This window comes from Protopterus annectens, chromosome 1.part1 (genome assembly GCF_019279795.1).
Source record: "Protopterus annectens isolate FY-2018-M chromosome 1.part1, PAN1.0, whole genome shotgun sequence".
In the NCBI taxonomy this organism is placed as follows: domain Eukaryota; kingdom Metazoa; phylum Chordata; order Ceratodontiformes; family Protopteridae; genus Protopterus; species Protopterus annectens.
In genome coordinates this window covers 561,738,436-561,755,753 of record NC_056726.1, presented here as the reverse complement: position 1 = coordinate 561,755,753, position 17,318 = coordinate 561,738,436, and positions in this window count along the sequence as shown.

The following is a 17,318-nucleotide window of genomic DNA, read 5'->3' as shown; positions in this document are numbered from 1 at the left end:
TGTTAATGGACTTTTTATTCTCTCCTCCACCTGTCATCTGCATCAATAATTATTATTCATATAGTACAGGTATGTTGTTCACAAAACCTATTGTTGGGATGTGTGTTCTATTATTGTTCATATATTTCATTGGTTGCATATTAACATAACTTGTTCAAATACCATTATTGGTGACCAGTTGCCGTCAATGTAACTTGCATGCTGTTAAAATGCTTACTGTTGTTACATTTATGCATGTGTTCAGTTTGCTATGCAACTGTTTCAAATCTGTTGGTTTGGGTTAATGGGAACACCCACGCATGCTGTTATAACTAATTTTGAAATGTGTTGTTCATGACTAACCAATATATCTGGGAAAACCACAACACCATAGCACATTTGGGAAGGCAGCTCCCAACAAATCCACCTGTCCCATTCCATCTGGCCATGGCACCGGGCCCCAGCACATCTGGGACTCAACCCAGACCATCCTCCTCTGCTGGTCCTGCACCACCTTTGGGTGGAACCACCTCAGGGGATGGGGCCCATCCTCCCCCTGGGAAGGGGTGCGGAGAGGGGTCTGTCACTCACGACAGATCTGGGGTATGGTGTGCAGTGTTATCCACTCTGAGTTGGGTGCGCAGCTTTGCTAGATGGAGAGCTGCCTGGTTCACTTCAAGGCGAAGGCTGCCCCTCTTGTCCAGCCCCCAGCACAGCCACCTTTGGGGCTGTGAAGGTGCAGTGGTGACTGTCCATGGGTGGAGACCTCAGTCCCACTGTATCCATTTGGGGGTTCATGGGCCTCTGATTCCCAACCACCCTCCCTGTCCAAGGTGTTTACCCCCCTCATGTGTCATATATCACCCCTGTCTGCAGTCTTGCGTGTCTTGTCTGTCTGCAAATGCTACCTATTCTAACCAACCTACCTCCACAAACATACTAACAGCCCTTCCCCAACATCCCACTCTCATCTAAAAAAAAAAAAAGGCCATGTCCCATACATAGCTCTACATTTTGCCCCCATGTACAGTGTCATTAATCAATCTTCCACAAATTATTCTCCAAATGTCTGATGCCAACACCCCTCTCTGTGGGGTGTGAGGCTGTAAATTCCAAATTTTACACATTATTCACAGCTGCTGCTGCAGAAGAAATGTAGAGCTATGGTCCTTTCCTACACTCATCCTGCACATCCCAAGCTGGTTTTCCTAATGTTTTCCCCATGCTTGTCTCCATTTCACCACTTTCCTACCACCCTTTTTTCTTTCCTTTAATTAAAATTGGCGCAGGTATAAGCAGAAGTAAGTGGTGCTAAGCGAAGCTAAGAGGGCTTAGCCATCTGTTAGCATCACTTAGCTCTGCACAAAACTGCACAAACCCACTTACAACTGCTTAAAAGTGCCTTAATCACTCTATCTCCATCAGCCCTTGCTCTGCCCATCAACAAAATAATCAGCCCTGCCAAGTCTCAAACCTGGGATGCTGTTTACTACAATCACAGTAACGTACCACTACACCAGAAGCACCGGAAGCTGTTGAAGGCTTGCGGGGCAGAGGGTGACAGGGGCACTTAGTGATCTAAAAAGGGCAATTTTTTAAAACTATTTACTACCACAACATAGGTTCACTTGGAGGACATTTTAAACTTAGCCAGTTTCCATTTTGGTGCTTGAATTATCATTTCCTGATTGGTCTTACCTATCCCATGGCTGATAATTGTATATTAGCCCTAGTGAGAATAAATGTGACCACACTGTAGATAATTTGAAGGGACCCATGTAAGGGATGCAACATTTAGGAACTGCCTCTATCTGTTAGTGGCACGAGGGGTAATCCTGGAGTACATTTTCTATTATCCATCCTTAGATCCAAGTTGCATTTGAATATGGACAGGGATGAGCTTTGTTTTACTTGAATGGATAGTCTGTTCTGGATATTTATTTTATTTTTATTTTTATTTTATTTAACATTTGTTGACCGGGTTAGTAGTCCAACTGAGCCTAGTGGCCCATTTTCAGCGGAGACCCAGGGAGAAAAGCTCCACAGTGAGATACAATTTAATTACATAAGAAATAAGGTTAAATGCAAAAAACATGAAATATTCAGTACTAACTTACAATCTGAGTATAGTTTTACAATAGTAGTTGAGAATGAGGCTGTGGCAAGAGTAAAGTATTAAACCAATAGGTGAAATACTCAGTTCAATACCAATATTACATACAAAGTTTGGGGACAAGATTGCCTAGTATACATAGGAGATAGAATAGGGGGTGAGTGAAGATGAGAGATGAGTAAAGGAGGTTGAGAGAATGGAGATAAGATTTTAGGTTGCTGAAGGAAAAGTTGTTGTGAGATAGTGCAGGAAAAAGGGGGAAGTGAAGAAATTATGCAGGGGAGAATGTAGGTTGTGGGGGGGGTAGTAGTTTTTGATGCATGGGAGAGTAGTTTAGGGTGGATGTGTGCAGTGGCAAGACCAACTAGTTTTTAGGTATTCTCTAGTGGCTGTTCTGAATTGATTGGGGTGTTTAAGGGATCCAATTTCAAAGGGAAGTTTGTTCCAGGATAAGGCAGGGTTATAGTTGTAGAGGTTGCAACCGGTTTTAGTCTTGGGTTTATGTATTTGTAGCAGGTCTTGGCCAGAGCTATGCAGAGGCCTAGTTGGAGAGTATTTAGAGATTATAGGAGTAAGACTGGGACAGAAAGAGTGCTGGTATAGGATTGAGGGAATTATTTGAAGTTGAGGGAGTATGAGCTGTGGGGTAATTCTAGCCAGTCTAGTTGTTTTAGGGAAGGACAGTGGTGAGATTTATACATATGGTTTGCAGCAAATCTAGCCACCTTATTGTAGGTTGATTTGAGTTTGGTTAGGAGTGAGGAGTTCAGATTAGTAAGAATGTGACAGCTATACAATAGAGTAGGAAGAAGGTATGCATGTAAGAGAGTTATTTTTGCCTTACTAGTTAAGTACTTTTGTTGCAGTAAAGGAGCCCCAGTTTTTGTGTGTCTTTTTTATACAATTAGACACATGTAAATCAAACTTTAGTTGATCATCAGTTGTGATTCCTAACAGTTTTGTGCTGGATTCAATTATGATAGATGTGTTGTTGCAGGACAGTATAGTAAAAGTAGATCTGAGATTATTGAGGTTTTTGGGGAGAAAGAGCAAGAGCTTGGTTTTCTTAGGGTTTAGGATTAGTTTGTTGTCTTGGAGCCAGGATTCTATGGAGTTAAAGGATGATTGAGTGGAGAAGTGGAGGTCTGAGGGAGTGTCTGCGATGTTGATGACAGTGGAGTCATCAGCATATTGTATAAGGGATGACTGGGGACAAGAGGTGTGTAGTGAATTAGTAAAAATATTAAAGAGTAGTGCGTCAAGGATAGATCCTTGGGGGACTCCCATTTTCACAAGCAGGGGAGAGGATAGAGCTGAGAGCCATTTGATAGATTGGAGGCGGTCAGAGAGGTAGCTAGAAAACCAGGAAAGAGTAGAAGGAGAGAAATTAAGGTCTGACAGTTTGCCCAGAAGAATAGGATGGGAGACCATATTGAAGGCCTTGGAGAGGTTCAGAAATAGGCAGGACACCAGTTTTTGTTATCATGAGCAAGGGATATGGTATTAACAAAAGATAAGTAGGTTTTTATAGAGTAGGTATTGCATAATTTGCTTGTGGATGCATTTTTCCAATATTTTTGAGAGGGGAGGCAAGATTGCGATTGGCCTGAAATTAGAGATGTTAGTGGAGTTTCCTCCTTTATGCATAGGCAGGGTGTAAAATTTTTTCCATATGGAGGGGACATATGATTCGGAGATGGAGTGATTTATTAGGATAGATACAGGGAAAGCAAGGGATTCTGCTGCTATCTGCAGGAAATAGGGGGGTAGTTTGTCCTCAGAAAGAGAGCATGGTTTAAGTTGTAAGAGTAAAGACTTTATGTATTTAGTAGGAACTGTTTTGGGGATCAAAGAATTAGGGGCATTAGGTGAAGAAGTGGAGTTTAAGAAGTTGTTAGCATTGTTTGTAGATGGGTGAGAGTTAATCATCTTAGTTATAGATTCGGTAAAGTAGGTGTTGAAAAAGCCAGCAGTTACTTCTGGTGTGTTGTTTGGGCGGGGATTAGGGGAGGTAGGGTTTCTTGGATGCAAAATGTGATTGATAGAGTTCCAGAATTTTCTGGAGTTTGATCTTTGGGTAGATGGAGGGTTGGTGTAGAAGTCCTTTTTGTCTTTGTGAATATGTTTTTTGACTTGATTTCTGAGTTGTTTATAGTTTTCTAAGGTTGCTGGAATTTTGTTTTTTAGCCATAATTTCCACATACTGTCTCTATTTTTCATTAGGGTATGGGTAGGATTAGTTAGTCAAGGAGATGTTTTAGATTTGATTCTGACTGTGTGGAGAGGAGCAAGAGTGTTGAGGATGTTTAGGAAGGTTGAGTTAAAAGAATGGACAGCTTAATCAAGGGGGCGAGTGGTCAGATGAGACCAGTTGACTCTGGAGAGATGATCTTTGAAGGTCTCTGGGCAGAAGGTGGAAAGTTTGCAGGAGGTTATGTACTTGTGAGGCCTGGTAAAGTGAGGAGTATATCTGATGACTCTTACAGGTGAGTGATCATGGATGGCATTGGGTAGGGTCTCAGGATTTTGGTATTTCTGGGGGTGGTAGACTAAGATCTAATCTAGGAGAGTGCTGGGGAGATGGGATTTGTTGATATGAGTGGGTGTAGATATTAGTTGCACAAAGCCGTGCAAGTTGAAAGAAGTTGGGTGGGTGCTTGAAGTGTAAGCCAGTCAATATTTACATCCCCAAGGAGGATGGTTTCATTATGGATGGTTTGGGAAAGGTAGGAGAGTATGTTTTCCAGGATGGTAATGTTGTCACCAGGAGGAATATAAATAACTACAACAGTAATTCTAGTGTAGCTGCTGTGGTTAAAGTTGGTCAGTAGAAGCTCAGCTGGTGAGAAGGAGGGAGTGAGTTTGTTTGGGCTTAAGGGGATGAGATGGTCAGAATAGACAATGGCCATTCCTCCACCCTTTTTGTTTTGTCTATCTAACCTTAAGTTGTTATAACCAGGTGGGAGGATATCAGTGTCTTGGCTGTGTGGTTTTAACCAAGTTTCTGTTAGGGTGATAATATCAGGTGTGTAATTGGCCATCCAGGCATGGAGCTCACTAACCTTGTTAAGTACACTTCTAAGATCCAAAGAGTAGAGGGATACTTGTTTTTTGAAGGAGGGTAGTTGGGATGGTTTTGGGGCGTCAATGTTTACAACTGGAGGATGGAGCAGGGACCAGGTTTTGGATGAATATCACCTGATAGAAGTACAGATCTATGAAAGGGGAATATTTTGAATTGGAGGTGCTTTAGTTTAGAGAGAGGTGGTAGGGAAAGGGTGTAACCTAATTTTTGGGAGGGGAGTGTTTAGAGGAAAGATGGATGAGCATATAGGAAAGTATTGCTGTAGTTTTACAGAAGAATTTATTTTAATATTAGCTGGTTGGATGTGTGGTGGTGTTAAATGTGATTGATAGGAGGTGAGAGTGCAGAGAAGGAGAAAGACAGGTAGTAAGAGAATGGCTAGGGGTTTGAAAGGCATAATGGCAGGTGTAAAGCAGAAAGATGAGAGTGAGAGGATGGGGTTAAGGTTAGTGGGAGGTTGAGAGAGGGAGGGCTGGGGGGAATTAGATTAATGGTGTGATGAATTGAGTCAAAGTGTGTTGAAAGACAAGATTGGGAGTGTTAGTGAGGGAGGTATATCCAGAAGTGAGACAAGGGGCATGGCTAGGCAGGTGGGATTGGTAGGTGGTTAACTATCAAAGACAGGATATGGGGGTGGGTGGTAATGAAGGTGGGAGGGGAGCGAAGTGAGCCTGAGTGTAGCGAGGGTGAATGGAGCGGGGCTACTCCCAGGTCTCAACAGGGGAACTGGTATGTATGAATACATAAATTTCAAGTGATAACAACAGCCTGGATTGTAGAACCAGGTCTAGAGGGGCTGGGATGACTAGCAGAGAGATGGGGATCTGATTGTGCAGTCCTAAGGAATTAAGGGATGGCTGGCATTCCAAGGTAATGTGCTCACAGGGGGTTGCAGCTTAAAATGTATTAGAAGTGATTACACTAGCAGAAAGAAGTAATTAGCATACTTTTTAGCACTTTTCTTTTAGTTGTTTTGGTTGAGAGGATAAGGGACCCATAATGCAGGTAGACTGCTAATTGCTGAGCTTCAGGGTTTTATGCAGCTGGGAAAAAGGCCAGGCAGGAGGCTAAGGAGGGAAAAATGGGATAGAGAGGGAAGAGAAGTTTAGTACAGATAATAATAAGTTAGAGTAAGGTCATATTCACAAAAGTACATATTCAATTTAAGTATACAAAGCAATGACTATCAGAGAAACTACCCTTAGGTCAGAGAGTCTAGTTCATGCTAAATGCAACACACAGTATCGGACCAAGGACACCTTAGAATTAATAAAAGCATTTGTCCAGTCTTACAAGCCATGCAACTACTGCAGAGACAACAAAGAACAATGAACAAATGTCTATTTCTAGCTAGGTAAGCTATAATTGTAGCGATTAAGGCACATTTATAATGTTTGGTAGAGAGTCTATCTTGATAACATTTCACATGCTACAGAGTAGAGCATTTCATCCAGTTTAGGCTAACAATTCAATTTAGAAACAGTCAAAGCTTTCCCAAACAAGCAGCAAACTAGTTGAGCACTCAGGAGACCTTTTAGGATAAATCATGCGTGGTCTGGTACAGTAGATAACATCAGTATTGCATTCATAAATCAATAGTTATATATCTAATTGGACAACAACTGCAGATTTACTTTCTAATTATACAGTGTATAACATCCAAAAAACATTCTGACCATGACAAGCTTACATAGTTATTTCAATGTGGTCAATTCCTTACCTGGTGAGCATGCTACCTTGCAGGAAATGCACAGCTTGGGGAAAATTCAAATATGGCACCCGTATATATATCCATCTCTCCACAACATTCAGTTTAGATACCTGGACTGAGTATTTATGATGCCATTTGACTTGCTGATGTTCAGTAGGTCTATCTGTATTAGGTCAGAGGATGCCTTGTATGCCAGACATGTCACCTCTAAGCCCTCTGTAGGATACTGAGTATAGTGATAAATCTTTGAGGTGGTCCATGCAAGACCTACTGATTAGGACTTGTATCCTTTTAGTAAGGTATCTCTGTGGGTATTCCAATTGTTGCATGGGTCTGGACAGATACACGCCTAAGTGAGCACTATACAAAATGATTGACCTAATGAGGGCTTTGTAAAGGTGGACAATAATGTCTCTATATCTAGTCATGATTAATTTGTTTATAAGCTGTACAATATAGAAATACTTTCTTATGACTCTGGGCACATGTTGGTCAAAAGTTAGGTCACTGTACACACAAGTTCCCAAATGCCAAACAACTGGGTCATTTCTCAGGGGGCATTGTCAATTTGGCAGTTCCCTGGAGTAGATGACTTCCCAAAGGATACGATAATGTATTTCTTAGAGTTTAGTTTCAATTCATGATTCTGCCACCAGTTATTGTTTGGGGCAAACCTTCCTGCATGATGGTTAAGTCAATTGGGGATTCAATAACTGCTTCTAGCTTGCAGTCATCTCAAACTTAGTTGGCCAAAGCCCTTTGGTATTTCCTTTTACTTTTGAGATGTATATGCCAAACAGAAAAAGTCTCAGCACTGAACCTGGGGGACACCATTGGTGACTGGACTTTTCCCCTGTTTTGATCTCCTGCATCCTGTGAGTAAGCATACATGTATATATTCTTTGATTCACCTTCCTGATTGTATTAAATTATATTCCTTGTATAATAGAGCACCACTTGTTAGAACGTGTTTCAAATTTGTAGTTTGGAACAGCCTTTTAGTAAGCAATGAAACAAAATGTATGAACCAATAATGGCAAAACTACCCATTTCAGAAATTTCAACCATAAAAGGCCACTCAAATGTCTGTCATTACAATCCACCAATATCAGTAAATATGCAAAATCTCTGCAGAAGTAAGTCATCTAAATAATTCAACATTAAAGGGATCTGTAACTAATGAAGAGGTTGCTGCTAGCAAACAACTTTATATTTCATTGTTTCATCTACAAATAAAATGCCTGTTGCTCTTGAAGAATAGATTGCCTATGCTACATTAAAAAATGATAAGCTAGTAATTTTGCAATGGGGAATGGATGTCAGACTGATAACGGGTTCATAGTTACTAAGTAACTCCTCCAAAGGGGAACATTCATAGGACTGCAGCATCCACTCCCATTAAAGTACAACACAGTACAGTATCAGTGATCCATCTGCATACTGTGGGAGTAGAACCCACAGTCTTCTGCATCAAAGCAAGTATACTACCTGCTGTGCCACTAACAATGCAAATGCCTTAGCATAAGTAGCATTACATTTCTCCTCCCCTGAAGCTCTCAGCTCCTTGTAAAATCCACTTGACGATCAACTAAATCTCTCAACTACACAGCACAAGAAATCTGGAAAAAGCCAAAATTTATTGGGGGGGGGGGGCAAAGGCCCAAAACTAGAGACACATTTTAAACATTGCTTGTATAATCTTAGAAATTTGCTAAAATAAAGTGTTTTGTGTTATCATGTGTTTCCTGAAAGAGGGGAAGACTGAACTTAAAGAGCTATCGTTAATTTGGTGAATTCAGTTCCTACTGATCTGGCAGAAAAACACAAATTTTAAGAGAAACAGACCAAAAGTATGAGCCAAACATTCTGTGAAAATCTGGACAGTGGAAAGCTATGGACTCAACTCCCTGAATCACAGCTTGTGGTATGGGTAGAGAATTCAGGCTCTTGTTTGAGCCTGAGTAACACTAACTGCCAGGTATACCTAACTGGGACATTTTACACACACACACACACACACACACACACACACACACACACACACACACACACACACACACACACACACACACACATGCGAGAGCAGCATAACTCCTGCAAATAAAAGAACAAAACTCTCCTTACTGGCATGACTCTGGCAGCACCAGCGGAACAGTGGTGGCATAACACCTGTAACACAGAGCAAAAAGAGAATGAGAACAGCTAGTTTAGTTAGTTTAACTTCCCTGCGCAAATCCCCATTAGCATGAAAACTCCACTTCATTAATTTTTCCCGACAGGTCTGAAAGTTCTAAAGGTGGGGGGGGCTCCCCTTGCTCTATGGTTCCAGCACCCATGCATTACACAATCTGAGCTGTGGGAATTTGTAATGCTTTTACAAACATGTCATGCATTCTGGTCATTTAACATTAATGAAAAAAGTCACTCCTCATAAGTCTTGAACCCAGGATCCTGTGCATTACAATCACAGTAACATACCTCTACACCATCCAAGCTGTAGGAGTTTGTAATGCTCTTACAAACATATCATGTACTACAGTCATTTCACATAAGGGAAAATAGATATCTGTAATACTCTCTCTCTCTCTGTATATATATATATATATATATATATATATATATATATATATATATAAATGGATCTACACTGAATTATCAAAATTACAAAACTTCAAACTCATATGGTTGGGACCACATGATCAAAATTTTGTAATTTTAAACATTAAAAAAAGAAAAAAAAAATTAAAACCCATATATGTAGGAGAGCAAGACCCTCTGCACCCGCACACCCCCTGCTATTAAAATATACCAACTCCAAGATCGCACTACAGTGAGGAAAAGGGAATATTCCCATTCTGCTATGTATGGACATCTAAGTTTAACTGTTTGAAATTTTAAAACTTCGATCATATGGTTTCAGCCATATGAAATTCGAAGTTCTAAACTTCAATCACTTAACTAGGACCCATATATATATATATATATATATATATATATATATATATATATATATATATATATATATATAGATAACCAACCTCTTACTACAAGACATCTGCAAAAAGCCTGGCAAAGTGGGGGGATAAAGGGCAAACAATACTGACATCTTTGAAATATGGCTGTTATACGCGTAGAAGTCTGCTACAGTAGCATGGTTTGATTTAACATATAATTTCTGAAAAATTCCAGGTCTGAAACACAAATGAATGTCATTATTTTTTTTATTTTATTTTTATTTTCCATTTGTTGACCGGGAGGATCCGACTGGATAAATGTCCATTTTCAGCGGAGACCCGGGGAGAAAATCTCCAGAGTTAGTAGATATAACAAATCAAAAAAGTAATCATACTACATACAGGGTTATTTTACATATACAGAGACAGGTAAACATCATGACATTTTTAGAAAAAAATACAATGTTATGGCTCCACATTTTGGAGGTACTTAGGCACACAGAAAATGTAGTATCTGTAAATGGTAGCTGGGTATACCAGTTATAGTACCAGTATTTTCTACCAGAAATTCTGAGAGTTAGGACAAGTTAGTATTTGGAGTTTGGTGGAGGAAATGTTGGGGGAACAGCGGAAGTAGGGGGTCAACCTGGGGGGAGGCATGGGCATTGCCTATTGGTAAGTAGGTGTTCCTTTAGTAGATGTTTAAACTTATTAACAGAAATTGCTGAGGTAACATTGGGGGGCAGTGAGTTCCAGATTCTATCTATGTAGTTAGGAAAAAGAGTGTCTCCTGTTGAGTTGTTGGATTTGGTGATTTTGATTAAGGTCCTGTTACTAGAGCATAGTTTTCTTGGGTTTTCTTGTATTTTAAGTAAATTAGACAGTGTTGGTATTCTCTCTGGATGTAGTAGGAGTTTTTTAGCAAAGACTATTTGGTGGAATGTGATGAGATGTTGAAATTCCAACCATTTGAGTTGGTATAGTGAGTGGCAATGATGAGAATGTTAAGGGGCATTTGTAGCAAATCTGGTGATTTGATTATAACATGTGTCAAGTTTTGTGACTTCTGTTTTGGATAGGTTGGTGAAGATGGGGGCAGCATACAGGAGTGTGGATAGTAGCATTGTTTGTGCCATGGTGGTTTTGGTCTGCTGATTTAGGTATGTTTTATTGTTGTACAGGCTGCCTAGTTTTTCGTGTATGTTTCTGATGGTTAGATTTATGTGCAAGTCAAACCTCAGTTTGTTGTCAATTGTAACACCTAGCAACTTTGTGTGGGAATCCGGAGAGATAATAGTACCATCACTGGAAGTAATATTGAAAGAGTTAGTGTCTGTGTTGGATTTATTTGTTTTGAAGATTAGTAGTTTGGTCTTTTTTGGGTTCAGTAACAAGTTTTTACTGAGAAACCAAGCTTCAGTGTTATTGAAGACCTGTTGGGTTGTGGAAAGGAGTGTGTAGGGGTTGGTGGCTGAGCAGACTAAAGTTGAGTCGTCAGCATATTATATGACTGTTGCATCTTGGGTGATCTTATTTAGATAATTGATGAATATTGAAAATAATAGAGGGCCTAAGATTGATCCTTGTGGGACTCCAGTAGTAATGGGGAGCAGTGTGGAAAGTTTGTTATCCCATATGACTGCTTGCTGTCTACCTATTAGGTAGTTTTGAAACCAGGCCAGTGAGTTAGTGGCTAGTCCAAGGTTGGAGAGGGACTCAAGTAGTTTGGGATGGTTGACCATGTCAAATGCTTTTGATAGGTCAAGAAATATGGCTGATGATAGTTTCCCCAGATTACGGTTCTGGTTTGTTAGGTTGGTGAAAGAGAGAATGGCAGTTGTCGTACTATGGTCTGGTCTAAATCCATGTTGGGAAGGTGTGAGAAGTTGTTTTTTTAGTAGGCATTGCATAAGTTGGTGGTGAATGCATTTTTCTAGTAATTTGGTAAGTGGGGATAATATGGCAATGGGGCGATAGTTGGTCAGGTCTGTACAGGTTCCACCTTTGTGTAGTGGGGTGACATATGCTATTTTCCAGATTGTTGGTATTTTGCTTTCCTTAATTGATCTATTTAGGAGGATTAATATTGGATAGGCTAATTCGTTGGTAGCTATTTGTAGGTATTCGGCTAGAATATTGTCGGCAGCTAGGCTAGTTGGCTTGAGTTTACCTAGTATTCTTTTATATAATCTGTGGGAATAGGTTCAAATTGGAAGGTGGTATTGGTAGCTGATTTGGGGTTGCTAGTAGTAGGTGTTGTGAGTTGTTGGTGAAACAATTTTGAAATGCTTTTTTATGAAAAATCTATTAAAGGCTTCTGGAATTTCAGTGTTATCCTTTACAATGGTTGGTGTTGGTGTACTTGGTTTGCCAGGGTGGAGTAGTGTCTTTAGTCCAGCCCAGAGTTTTTGGGGGTTGTTTTGGTGTCTGCTTGCAAATTTAGGAAGTAATTCCTTTTGTCTAATAGGATTTTTTTTGTTTTGTTTCTGAGTTTTTGGAATTCTTGTTTGGTTGCTATGGTTTTATTGGCTCTCCATTGATGTCAGGCTCTATTTCTTTGGGATATCATGGTTCTAGTGGTCATAGTGATCCAGGGGGCAATTTTAACTTTTTGTTTGCTTATGCATGGTTGGGCATGGGTGTTTACAATGTTTAAAAAGGTAGTGTTAAATAGCTCAACTGCTTTGTCTAGTGGGAGGGTCTTCAGAATATTCCAATTTTGGTATTGTAGTTCTAGTTTGAATTTTGTTATGTCAAAGTTTATTTTGTTTCTAATGGTCCATGTTGGTGGTTTGGAGTTGGTATGGGATTTGAGTTTTAGTAGGAAGGTGGGCGGGTGGTCACTGAGGTTATCTGGTAGGACACCTGCATGATGGGGAGTATTGGCATTGTTTATTAGGGTCCAGTCTAGGAGGCTTTCTTTGTTTTTATTATTGCCTAGCCTTGTACTGGTTTTAATTATTTGGGAGAAGTTGTACAAATTTATGGAGTTGTTGGGTGTGGAGCTTGAGCATGTATGCCAGTCTATGTTAAAGTCCCCTAGGATATTTGTTTCTTGGGGTAGGTTTTGATTTGTCCAGTGTAAAAGGGCTTCTAGGGTAGAGATGTTGTTACCTGGTGGAATGTATCCTATTAAAATGTTTATAGATTTTTTGTCGGTTAGTTCAAGTTTGGCTAGTAGTAGTTCTGAGGGCATTTGGGGGAGTATTGGAGGGTCAATACTAGTACCCTTTAGGTTGTTTTTATAAAGTAATGCTACCCTGCCCCCTTTTTTCAGAAAGTCTATCATTACATAGTACATTATAGCCTGGGGGGAAGGAATTCACTGTTGGGAGTAGTGGGTTTTAACCAGGTTTCGTTTAGGGATAGTAGGTTTGGGGGTAGGTGTCTATTAGAGTATGCAGTAAATGTATTTTATTGTTAACGCTACATATATTTAAGTTAATGAAGAGTAGGCTATTCTTTGGTCTGGAGATTAAGGTTGAGTTGTTGGATGTAGGTGGGGAGGAGTGGGAGTGAGTGCAGGGGTTTGGGCCTGGATTAGGGTGTATGTCACCTACTAGTCTTAGCTGGTGTTAGCTGGTTATTTACTGAAGTCAATGATCACATCATCCCAGTGATTTCTCAGAAACCCACAACTGTTATGGGGAGCAGACCGAACATATGAGCCACACATCTGGACAGTGTCTAGACATCTGGACAGTGGAGAGGTATGACTGAAGTCATGTAACGGAAGAGAGAAAACAGTGAGAGTTGCCAACCATTTCACCCAGCACCCTCTGAACCACAGTAAGACCAACACGACACTACCCCAAATCAGCTTTGGGGAATTACCCATGTATTTCCAAATATAGCATGCACTACAGGGATGGAACTATAGGGAAAAGCAGATATTGGTGTGAAAATGTCCACCCACAACCATTTGCACCACAGTCACAGCAACATCCCACTACCCCAAATGAACACTAGAGTAGAATGACTGTTTGAACAAACATATCCTGTTTGCAAGTCACACACTACACTGACATATACTGGCCCAACACACAGTCTACTGGGAATCCTGAGGTGTTACAGGACATTTTCCAGTCTGCGCCTACAAACACATACACCTGATAGACCAGCAGCAACTGTAGCAGCTTGCACAGTCAGATAGAAAAGGAGCACTGACACTCACACCTGCTACTGTCCCTACTTAGCCCAACAAACATTTACACACAACACTGCTACACTATCTTGGCAGTCTGTTAACAATGGCCAGACATACATAGCTCTCAACTGTACAGATCTCCCCAGAATGTCCAAGGTGTGAGACCATATTTATGGCCACTGCTGCATACCACTTGCAGGAGACTGCTAAGTCACTGGGATGATACCAGGAGCACAGTCACTAAATAATGATATACCATACCTCTGTACCTTTTACTGCAAGATATCTGGACAAAGCATGACATCCTTGGCTGACAGGGGGCCGGAAAGAGGGACATATCTCAGATAATGGTGTTATAAACTGAAACAGTTGGTGGTGTTACAGGGTTTGTTGTAACATAACATCCCTGAAGGATATGATGTCTGAAACACTAATGGATGTCAACATTTACTTGCTACAATCCTCACATTATCCTACTGATTTCACAAAAAACAGAAGTTGTTTGAGGAACAGACCAAACATAGCAGGCAAACCTCTGGGCAGTCTGTAGACATATGGACAATTGAGAGGTATGTCAGAGACATATCACTGTCAGACATTAAGTCACACAGAAAATGCATGTCTAGACAAACCCTGTTAATGCAGCAATCCTCTATGTGTATAACAGCAATACTTACTTACAATCTGTACCCAATTCTGGAGCTTTGTCCCCCATGTTGGTGGGCCATCTCCACATGTCTTGTCCTGAGAGGTATTTCCACCTACTGACTGTTTGTGAAGCTGTAGCCCACATACCTCTATAATGGCCTCTACACAGGCAAGGAAAGGAGGCAAGAACCACATGAAGGACTTAATTATAGCACTGTGTTGCTATGACATTAGCTAATGGAAAGACAACACAGCTGCTCTGGATGCAAGTAGCAAGTGGGAGACACTGGTTGGTGCACAGGCCATCACTTGCTCATGAGCATTATCTACAAAAGTCAAGCTGCTGCCTATGCAATACAGGTCTGGGCCCATCTACACAAACACAGACTGCAACTACACAAATCTAACCATTTGCAGTATTCTGAGGAAATTCTTCAGCACTATAACAAGTATGTAATTCACGTAAGCCTGTAATGGAATGCAGAAGGGGGGATGCAATAATGTCAAATAGGACATTAAGCACTAGGTCGCAACAAGACCTGCTGGACTCACATGCTGCTGTCTAGCACCTATGGCCATTCCTGCTTGCCCTGTCTGCATTGACATGGATTACATCTCTGGCCCCTGAGTCACCCCAGCAAAGATCAGCTCATGTGTCTAGAACTCAAATGCCAGCACTCAGTATAGCTCCTGGTTCATTTACACATCTGATTAGCACTTATGAAGGTGGTTGGAGTTATTTTTATTGTATTTCCTTTGAAGGGATATTGATATATATGAATAAAATGTGTAAATGAACCAGGAGCTATACTGAGTGCTGGCGTTTGAGTTCTATGTGTTTTTTTAGCCTTGCACCTTACCCTACTTGCATGGGGGTTGGAAGCTAGATCATGTACAACTACTACTGGAGTGTCTGTTGTGCAGTGCTGAGTGTGACACTGCTAGGCCAGCTACCTGGGATGTTGTACATATTCATATGTCACCTGTGAATGCTACTATGATATATACGCTTATCCTACAAATGTAGGAGATTATATAGGGTATGTGCATAGTACACAGCAGGTGCAGAAGTGTGTGTTGAACTGCATGTGATGTACTGAGCCCATACCTGACAGCTGTCCAGAATTTTGCAGAATGACCACATGTCTGCCTCATATTTGTAGTAAATGCTTCATGCAGTTGTGTATTGTCTGGCACATCACTGGCAACCCATTAAAGACTGATGTCATAACATAATAGCTTACATTTAATTGTCAGAAGTCATATCCTGTGGAGTATACCTGTGTATCTGACACCGTCTTTGCTGGCAACTAAGTGTGTTTCAGCTAGATTCATAAAGTGACACTATTTTCTGGCCTTTGCCCACCAGTGACATGTGCCCTTGTGCAGATGTCTTGCTCTAACAGAAGCTAAGTGTCCTAGCATGAAACCCATGTCAATGAAGGTGTACCTTGTCCTGTAGGATGCCATTTGTGCAGTCACTGACACCTGCTTTGTAGCTGTGGTGATCACACCAACCTTGCCGGGGTGCTCATCCCATAATACATTTAAACCCCAAATGGAGGGCTGCAAAGCCATAGGAGGTGGAGTGTTGAACATAACCTACACATACACAACTCCAGGCTGGCCAAACAGCATGACATGTGGGAGACATCCCAAGTGCGGTCAACAGTTGACAAAACACCTACCCAAATCTATGACTATGGACACCCACCACACTTATTGGGATTTGTTGTAATCTGTCATGATTCAATCACGTACCCTGCTCCTGGATGACTTCAACTACCCAAACATAGTGTGCATGACCTATGCCACCTGAACTTGAACACACAGAGATTCATTGACTTTGTCAATGGCAATGCAGTGGATCAGCCAGTCAACACTCCTATGACAGGAAGAAATAACCTGTACCTGGTACTAACCAACATGAGTAACCACTGCAGCACTCCTACAGTGTCATCCTCTTTGGTAAGATCTGACCACATAGCCATCACTGTTCAGGTCACCATCTCCCCTGCCCCTTCTGTCATGGTCAAACAAAACTGCCTTTACACATATGATTATACATTTCAGAGCAGGTAGAAGTAGCTTTACAGCCAATGTCCCATCAGTTGGAACTAGCAGTAGGGTCCAGGCCCACACCACAATGCTATGTGGGCACCTACATAGCTGTATGGACTCAGCAATACCTGACAGGACAACATCATCTCCCAAAAGGTAGGGTAAATGTCCGTGGTAGACAGCAATACACAAATACCATAATAGGTGGAAATAATTGCTGGACAGGGCCAAGAAGGAACAGGTGCCGTATTGGAAGCAATGTTACCTTGGTCTGCACAAACAAATAAGGTCACAGGTGAATTAACCTAAGGCTATCTTTGAGTGCAAATTGGACACATCCACCAAGGCCAATAACAAGGCCTTCCACACATGTGTCTGCAATCGCAGAGGCAACACACAAATCTGTTCTGTAGTGGTGGTCAATAACACCACATACACATATGGCATAGATATAGGCAACTGGCTACAGACAGGTGAAGTGTAAACATCACCCCCCTGTCCCCCATTGGTATGCATGTGCATACACAACACCTGCCCCCCTCCCCTCATCATCAGGAACCAGGTCTGTAATGCCCTCTTAAAGACAACACACAGAAGTCTCCATAGGCCTGATACCATCC